This window comes from Galeopterus variegatus, unplaced genomic scaffold, assembly GCF_000696425.1.
Source record: "Galeopterus variegatus unplaced genomic scaffold, G_variegatus-3.0.2 Scaffold5704, whole genome shotgun sequence".
Taxonomy (NCBI): domain Eukaryota; kingdom Metazoa; phylum Chordata; class Mammalia; order Dermoptera; family Cynocephalidae; genus Galeopterus; species Galeopterus variegatus.
The window spans coordinates 158,235-167,595 of NW_007731815.1; the positions used below are offsets into that span (position 1 = coordinate 158,235).

The following is a 9,361-nucleotide window of genomic DNA, read 5'->3' on the forward strand; positions in this document are numbered from 1 at the left end:
GTAACCTCAAAAACAGATTATATATGTCATCTGTTCTGTTAGACTAATGATTCAACTCACAATTATAAAAGTTTTATGTACCACAGTGAAAATTCCCATCATTTATATATTAAGACTGATATTATTTTGACAAAAAATTAAATACTACATTAGGAACATCATTTTGCTTATAAAATTTTATCAACAGAGATGTAGTCCCCAAACTCATCAAATCCATGCATACTGCAGTGTTAAGGCTTGAACTGATATTGGAAACTTTTCTGTGCTCAGTCCACTCCTATAATTTCACTACTGTATGAATTCTCTGGTGTACAGTCAGTTGTGACTTCTGGATGAAGGCTTTCCCACATACAGCACATTGATAGGGTTTTTCCCCAGCATGAATTCTCCAATGTACAACAAGGTCTGATTTCTGGGAAAAGGCCTTTCCACATTCAGCACACATATAAGGTTTCTCTCCCGTATGGATTTGCCAATGGCCTGAGAGGTGAGACTTCTGAGAAAAGGCTTTCCCACATTCAGTACATATATAAGGTTTTTCTCATGTGTGACTTCTCTGATGTCCAATGAGATGTGACTGCTGACAGGTTTTATTCTTTTATGTATAATGAGGGGGGACTTCTCACAGAAGGCTTTCCCACATTCAGTACACTCATATGGCTTCTCTCCAGTATGAGCTCTATTATGTTGAATAAGCAGTGACTTCCAGGGGAAGGCCTTCCCACACAGGATTACATTCATATGGTTTTTCTCCAGTATGTATTCTCTGATGTATAATGAGGGGTGATTTCTGGGAGAAGGCTTTCCCACATTCACTACATTCATATGGTTTTTCCCCAGAATGAACTCTCCGATGTATAATGAGAAATGATTTCTGAGTGAAGGCTTTTCCACATTCAGAACATTCACAAGGTTTCTCCCGGTATGAGTTCCCTGGTGTACAATGAGGTGTGACTTTTTACTAAATACTTTTCCACATGCACTGCAATCATAAGGTTTCTTTCCAGTATGAATTCTTTGATGTGTATTGAGCTGTGACTTCTTGAGAAAGGATTTTCCACACTCAATACATACACAGGTCTTCTCTTCAGTTTCAACTTCCACATATTGAACAGAGATTTTTATTGCTGAGAATCTTTCCACAGTGTATACCTTCACAATGTTTCACTCCATTATAAATTATCTCATGCTTCAAATAGGAGGAACTGTAGCTAGGTGTTCTCCCACATACAAAATTTTCGTCAGTGTTTGTTCTTATACAACTCCTGTTACAACCAAGTAGGTTCGTATTAGATTTCAAGCTCTTTTCAAATGAATCACATTTATACAATATTTATCTTGATGTATCTTGCAGTCCTGAAATATTTTTCCAAATGTATTAATAGATAACCCGATTCTTCAGTAATTGTTTTGTTGTTGATGACTGTGACCTCCCTGAGAAGTCTGTCTTGGTTTTCTTGATCTCCATTCAGCTGGTCATCATCTTGCCAGACTTTTAAAGTATACAATGAATGATCCCCTGAGGTGCTTTCCAGTATCTCCTTATGGAAGGAAACATCTCTAAATATATACAGTTGAGGGTTGTCAAATCTACTTTCTCAGTCTGAAATAATAAAGAGATAAAATCAAACAAATACAAGAAAGACTTAGTAGAATACAGAAGTAGAAGGACAAATGGATAATCTAGGATAGTCCAGGAGCACAATGAATTGGGAAGGGGTCAGGCCACTTAAAACCCAATAAAGCATGTGTGTTTATCAAGTGAATAAATAAAAAATACATGTTACTTCCAATAGTGATGACATGAGGAAGTCACAGAATTCCCCTCCTCAGAAAACAAGTATAAAACTGAATGAAATGATTTTAAAAACAACTAATTCAGGCCAGCCTGTGGCTCACTTGGGAGAGTGTGGTGCTGATACCACCAAGGCCACGGGTTCAGATCCCTATATAGGGATGGCCGGTTAGCTCACTCGGGAGAGTGTGGTGCTGACAACACCAAGTCAAGGGTTAAGATCCCCTTACTGGTCATCTTTAAAAAACAAACAAAAAATTAATTCATGGATTTGGGAAACTACAAAAGGCAGGCCATAAGTTGAAAAGTGTTTACTCATCTAAAACTGTTACTGTATTGGGTAAGAATGAGTAGCTTATGGCATTCTTTCCTAGAGTTTTCCCATTCCCATCCCTAGTTCATGTGGGCATGAACAGCTAGAGGTGGAAAACTCAGCTTGACATTGATGGTAGAGTAGCTGAAACTTTACCAGAGAATATGGAAGCAGAAGAGTCATAGAAGAACTGAGATAATAAACTCTTCATACATCTGCACCTATACGCTAAAATTTTTGTGCAAGGAGAACCTAGGGAGACTTGCAAATGTGCTTTACCTTTGAAGCATTCCAACCCATATGCAACTTAGGCATCAAGTGTGGAAGCTTTACTGGCTATAAATATCTAGTGTAACTTCTGCCCATATCACTAGCTCACATCTATTTTATACAGGTTCAGGGGAGTCCCATGGGGAGCCAGCCTTAAACAAACAAACAAGTAGAGACATAAGCAATGATACAATTTGGGGAAAGAGATGTCACAGCTTGAGTTCAAGTAAGTTAATTGTCTCTAAAAACCTCAACGATCAGAAGAATAAAAAGAATCCAGAGACACTACAACATATTGTCTACAGTGTATGGTTTTCAACCAAAAATAGCTAGATGTGTAAAGAAACAGGAAAATATGACCTTACTCAGTAACAAAATCAGTCAATAGAAATGCTCCAAGTGGTGAAGATGTTGGATTTAGCAAAGACTTCAAAGAGCTATTGTAAAAATGTTCAAATAATAAAAGGAAAATTTACTGAGAAATAAGTGAATAGGTAAGTTCAAAAGAAAAAAGAAGTATATTAATAAACCAAATAGGCAATAAAGAGGAAATTTTGAGAGTAATGGAACTGTTCTGTTACATGATTATGATGATAGTTAAATGACTCTATGCCTTTGTCAAAATTTAAAGAATAAACTTTATGTAAGTTTAAAAATAAATTAAAAATAAAAGAACCAAATGGAAATTCTAAGGCTAAAACGAAAATTAAACCAGATGGTCTCAGTAGATTTGAGAAGGCAAAAGACAAAATCAGAATCAGTAACTTGAAGATTTATTACTAGAAATTATCTAACTCAAGGAACAAAAAGAAAAAGATGTGTTTAAAAAAATAAGCAGATGATCAAAGATCTGTAGAACAATATTAAGCATATGTGTAATTGAAGTGCCAGAGACATGAGAAGGGCAGAAAGGATTTGAAAAATAATGTATCAAATACATTGGAACTCTTGGACATATTTTACAACATTGACAGCACAAAGGATAAAATGTTGGAAATGGATCCAAACTTATAAAGACATTCAAAATGCTACCAATGTTTTAAATTTCAGGGTAGTAAATAAATATTAGTTTTACTATGTTTTTATTTCCCTATTTATTTATAACCAACACTAAGATAATTTTTTAATGTTTTGAAAAAAAAATTAATGGTCACAAAACAACTGTAAATCTTTCCCACTGATCATAAAGATTACTTTGCAAAGTTTCAGCTCCCACAGTCATTTTCATGGTCCCTCACTACCATACAAAAGGAGAATTACCTTTAAATGCTTATATTAGAAAACTAGAAGTCTCAAATCAATGAGCTAAGTTTTGACCTTAAGCCAGGAAAAGAAGAGCAAACTAAATCTAAAACAAGAAGACAGAAAAAAATAGAGAGGAAATCTATGAAATAGAAAATGAACAAACAATAGAGAAAATCAGTGAAGTCAAATCCTACTTATTTGAAAAAAATCAATGAAATTGATATGCTTTAGTTAGCGGTGAAGAAAAAAAGTGAGAAGACATAAAGTAGCAATATCAGGAATGAAAGACAGAACATCTCTAGAGATTCTACAGACACAAAAGACCAATAAGACGTTGACACGACAGCAAACAGAAAGGACATTGTTGGGAGGGAGTGGGGAGAGGGAGGAGGGAGGAGGTTTCGGGAATGGGCCACAATAATCAACCACATTGTATACTGACAAAAAAAATTATGCTGTCATTTTGATGAGCTAGAAACCAAGTTACAACCATTCATTGTTCTCAGGTACCAGTGCTACCAGCTTAATCAAATGACCAATTTCCTCGGTTAATGCTTTGGATTTTGTCTTCTCAAGGTCAGACACAAAATTTGGAAAAATAAAATGTAAATGAATAAAAAAAATTTAAGAAAGTATTATTAAAGATTTTATGCCCGTGAGTTTGACAATCTAGACAAAAATGAAAAAATTCCTTGAAAGACACAAATTACAAAAACTGACTAAAAAATGTAGATAATATGAACAGATCCACATCAAGGAAATAAATTTAGTAAATAAAAACATTTCCACAAATAAAAGTCCAGATCTAGACTGCTGAATTCTATCACTGTAATAAACTATACCATGAGCATAACAGCTTTTCTGGGTACTGAGTCCCTCTCAAAAATAATCATATCTGATGGCAGTCTTGCAGACACCCCCACACAACTAGCAAGACAAATCCAACAACATATAAACAGAATTATACACTGTGACCAACTGGAATTTGTCCAGGACTATAAAGCTGGCTTAATATCCAAAAGTCAGTTAATCAATAATCAGTAATACACCATATAAATAGATCATCTCAACAGAAAATGCATTTTTCAAAATGTAGCATATTTTGGGCCAGGCCGTGGCTCACTTGCGAGAGTGTGGTGCTGATAACACCAAGGCCACGGGTTCAGATCCCTATATAGGGATGGCCGGTTAGCTCACTCGGGAGAGTGTGGTGCTGACAAAATCCAGCATATTTTCATGATAAAAACACTCAACAAACTAGGAATAGGAGGAAACTTCCTCAATCTGATAAAGGGCATCTAGGAAAAATCTACAGTTAGTATAATACTTAATGGTGAAAGACTAGTTGTTTCCCCTTAAGATCAGGAACAAGACAAGGATGTCCACTGTTACCATTCTATTCAACATTATACTGGAGGTTCTAGTCAGGGCAATTAGACCAAAAAAAAAAAAAAATTAGAAGGTATACAATGTGGAAAGAAATATTTTAAAACTCCTCTATCCAAAATCTTTTACATAGAAAATCCTAAGGAATCAAGTAAAAAACTATTAAAACTAATAAGTGACTTCAGTAAGGTCCAAGATACCAGACCACTATACAAAAAATCAATTATATTTCTATACACTTGCAATGAGCAATCTGAAAATAAAATGAAGAAAAAATTCCATTTACAATAGCATCAAAAAGAATACTACCACTTATACTCTGAAAACCACAAAACATTGTTGAACAAACTAAAGAAGGTCTAAATAAATGGAAAAACATCTCTCGTTCTCGAATCAGAAGATTTAATATTGTTAAGATGGTAGGGCTCCCCAAATTGATCTACAGATGCAATGCAATCCCTGTCAGAATCCAAAAAGGTTTCTTTGTACAAACTGAAATGCTAATTCTAAAATTAATATGGAATTGCAAGGGACCCTGACTAGCCAAAACAATCCTGGAAAAGAAGAACAAAGTTGGAGGAATGACGCTTCTCAATTTCAAAACTTACTATAAACAACAGTAATCAAGAGAGCATGGTATTGACATAAGGATAGACATGTAGGTCAATAGAATAGTATTGAGAGTCCAGAAATAAAACCTCACATTATGGCCAATGGACTTTTGACAAGCGAGCCAAAACTATTCAATGACAAAAGAATAGTTTTTTCAATAAATGGTGCTTGAATAATTGGATAGCCATATGCAAAAGAATGAAGTTGGACCCCTATCTTATACTATATGCAAAAATTAACTCAAAATGGATCAAAGACCTAAATAGTAAGAGCTAAAGCTATAAAACTCTTAAGAAAAAAAATAGGAGGGAATCTTCGTGATCCTGAATTTGGAAACGGATTCTCAGATATGACACCAAAAGCAGAAGCAACAAAAGAAAAAATAAACTGGACTTCATTAACATCATAAACACTTGTGCTTCAAAGGACACTGTCAAGAAAGTGAAAAGATAAACCATAGAGTGGGAGAAAGACGTGCAAATCATACATCTGATAAGGGACATATCTAGAATATTTAAAGAATTTTTACAACTCAGCAATAAAAAGACAAACCAATTCAAGAACGGGCAAAGGATCTGAACAGACATTTCTCCAAAGAAGGGGTATAAATTCTTAATAAGCACATGAAAAGATGCTCGACATCACTGGTCATCAGGGAAATGCAAATCAGCACCACAATGAGATACCACTTCATACCCACTGCTATAGATAGAATCAAAAAGTCAAATCCTAAGTGTTAACAAGGAGGTGGAAAAATCAGTACCTTCATGTTCTGCTGTGGGGAATATAAAATGAAGCAGCCACTTTGGAAAACATTCTGGCAGTCCGTCAAACAGTTAAATACAGAACTACTATATAGCCCAGCAATTCTTTTTTTTTTTTTTTTTTGTCCTTTTTGAGACCAGCCGCACCGCGCTCAGCCAGTGAGCACTGTGAGTGAACAGGTCATCCCTATATAGGATCCGAACCCGAGTGCGCCACGGGCTCGGCCCTAGCCCAGCAATTCTACTCCTAGATACAAACAAAGACAATATAAAGCTTATGTCCACACCAAAAATTGTACACTAATGTCTACAGCAACACTATTCATACTAGCTAAAAGCTGAAAACAACCGAAATGTCCATCAACTGATGAATGGATAGCAAAATGTGGTATACCTGTAAAATGGAACATTATTCAATCAAAAAAGTAACGAAGTATTGATACATGCTATAATGTGGATGAACCTTGCAAATATGTTAAGTTAAAGAAGCCAGTCACGAAAGTCCTCATATTGTATGACTGCATTAATTTGAAATGTCCAGAATAGGCAAATCTACAGAGACAGACAGTAGATTAGTGGTTGCTTAGAGGTGTGGGGAACGTGAACAGAGGGGTGACAGGTAAAGGGTACAGCGTTTCTTTTTGAGGTGATGAAAATGTTCTAAAATTGACTGATGTTTGCACATATCTGTGAATACATCAAAAACCAGTGCATTGTTTACTTTAATGAGTGAATTGTATGGCATGTGAATTATATCTCAAAGCTGTTTTAAAAAATAACAGAAAGGGCCGGCCCGGTGGCGCACGCCGCTTGGGAAGCATGGCGGCGCTCCCGCCAAGGGTTCGGATCCCACATACAGACCGGCCGCTCACTGGCTGAGTGAGGTGCGGGAGCAACACTGAGGGTTGCGATCCCGTAGCTGGTCCCAGTCCAGTACGGGCGCGACACTGAGGGTTGCGATCCATGGCCGGTCACGAAAAAAGACAAAAAGGAAAAAAAATAAAATAAAATAAAATAAAATAACAGAAAATTTCAGGGTACAGCTAATGAAACATTAACTGTCTGCATCTAACTGTGTGTATCTAAGCTTATATTCCACTATCCTCGAATAAATATCTCTTATTGAAGTCAACTAAGCCTAGAAAATTTCTGCCAGAAAAGCCATGTTGAGTCCTGTCTCCAAGAATTTGAACATGTTCTCCTTACTAGAGTTTGCCCTCACGCTCCTTCTGACTAATCCACACTTAAGATATGCTTCATTGAGGCTGCTACATGCTCTGAAAAATGCTTTCTTAAAGGCTGCCACATCTCTTTAGACTATAATTTTCAGTGAACTCTTAAAGTAGTACGTATATTTGACATGTAATTTTATATAGTCATTAATCTTGATGACTTGTCTTTCCATGTACAACCTATGTTCCTGAAAGATGTTTGCCTTCTAATACCTTTGAATTTCCTTTAGAAGGGTACTGAAGATACAACTGTTAAATGATCATTAAGAAATATCATTTCTGGGGTTTTCAAGATGGCAACGGGTCTGGAGTGGGCATGCCAGAAGACAGCACGAGCCTGAGAAGTGAGCGCTGTGCTCCCAGAGTACTATTTGCATTTCCAAGAGCAACAAAAAATGAATAAATCATTGATCAACTAATCTACAATGACAAAAAAGCAACTACAGATTCAAGGTTTTAGGGCTGACACAAAAGAAGATTCCTGAGAGCGCTCGAGCCGTGCCGCGGGACCGAGTGAGCAGTCCGAGGCAACAAAGGCCAAGAAAGATGGCAGCGATGACGTGGAAATGGAGAGGAAGGTGCCTGACTGGCCCAGCTCTGTGAGCTCTGTGAGTGACCCCCAGCCTGGCCCCGCTTGCGGGGCAAACGCCCATCTGGCTCCCGCCTACCACACCAGGCTAGGCACCAGCACCAGCGCTGCCTCCACTTTCTCGGGTGGAGGAGGAGCCAGCCGGCTCGGATTGGCCAGGCCTGCCCTCCTCGCTTGGCGCGGCTCCTCACTGAGCCGTGCCACTTGCGTGCCTCGGCGTGGGGCCCCCCAGGGCCTGTGGACCGGCCTCCAATCCCACTCCCCCCACGGATCTCTGGTGGGGCTGGTGGCATGGGGAGCCCCTGGCCAGCATCAGGAGGGCAGGGAAGAGGAGCCCAGCCAGATTGTCACTCCACCACACCCTGGGCTTCAGCCCCAGGTAAACTTCCTGTTTCTGGGAGGCAGATGCCATCTCTGTGGCCATCAGTTTGGAAGAACACCAAACTGATTTCTGGTTGGGAGAGGTGTGGCCAGAGCGCTCGCGAGCTTGAACCTGCCAGAGAGCTGACTGCCAGCGGGTGCCCGAGTCAGCCTGCGCTGGGGGGATTCAAAGAGGAACTGTGTGCTGTGGGATCCTCCCCCGAGGAGCTCACGCCCTGGTGTGGGAGATAACTCAACTACACGCGACAGAACTTAAAAAGTGCACAGAGTGGGGAGGGGTCCAGCAAAGGAGGTGGAGTCTTGGCAAAAAAAAAAATACACACCCTATGGGCCACCTCTGCAAGGTCCAACAGCCCCACCTAGTGCACACAGAGTGGGGAAACGCCAGGATAGCGAGGCGGAGACTCAGCAGAACACACATACCCTATGGGGCCGGCAGGGGGGGATCCAGCAGCCAGGGCCAGAACACACGGAACAGGGAGAACTCCTACATGGGAAGTGGAAGCTCAAAAGAGACCACACACCCTGCGGTACTGTCCCGAGATCCAGCAGCCTAGTAGAGTCCAAGCTGACCAGAGAGGAGGCTTCCTGGAGAGGCCCAAAACCCGAGGCAAACACACACACAAGACACTAGAGGCCAACTGAGGGCTCAAAGACAAAGAGAGAATCTTAAAAGCTGCAAGAGAGAAGTGTCAGATCACCTATAAGGGAGCCCCAATCAGGTTAACATCAGACTTCTCAGCACAAACCCTAAAAGCTAGAAAAGAATGTGAT

General features: G+C 39.2%; 1 pseudogene; it reads right to left on the reverse strand.

The window, feature by feature from the left end:
- Positions 1-277: 277 nt before the first annotated feature.
- Positions 278-9,361, reverse strand: part of LOC103605289 — a 13,146-nt pseudogene continuing 4,062 nt past the window's right edge.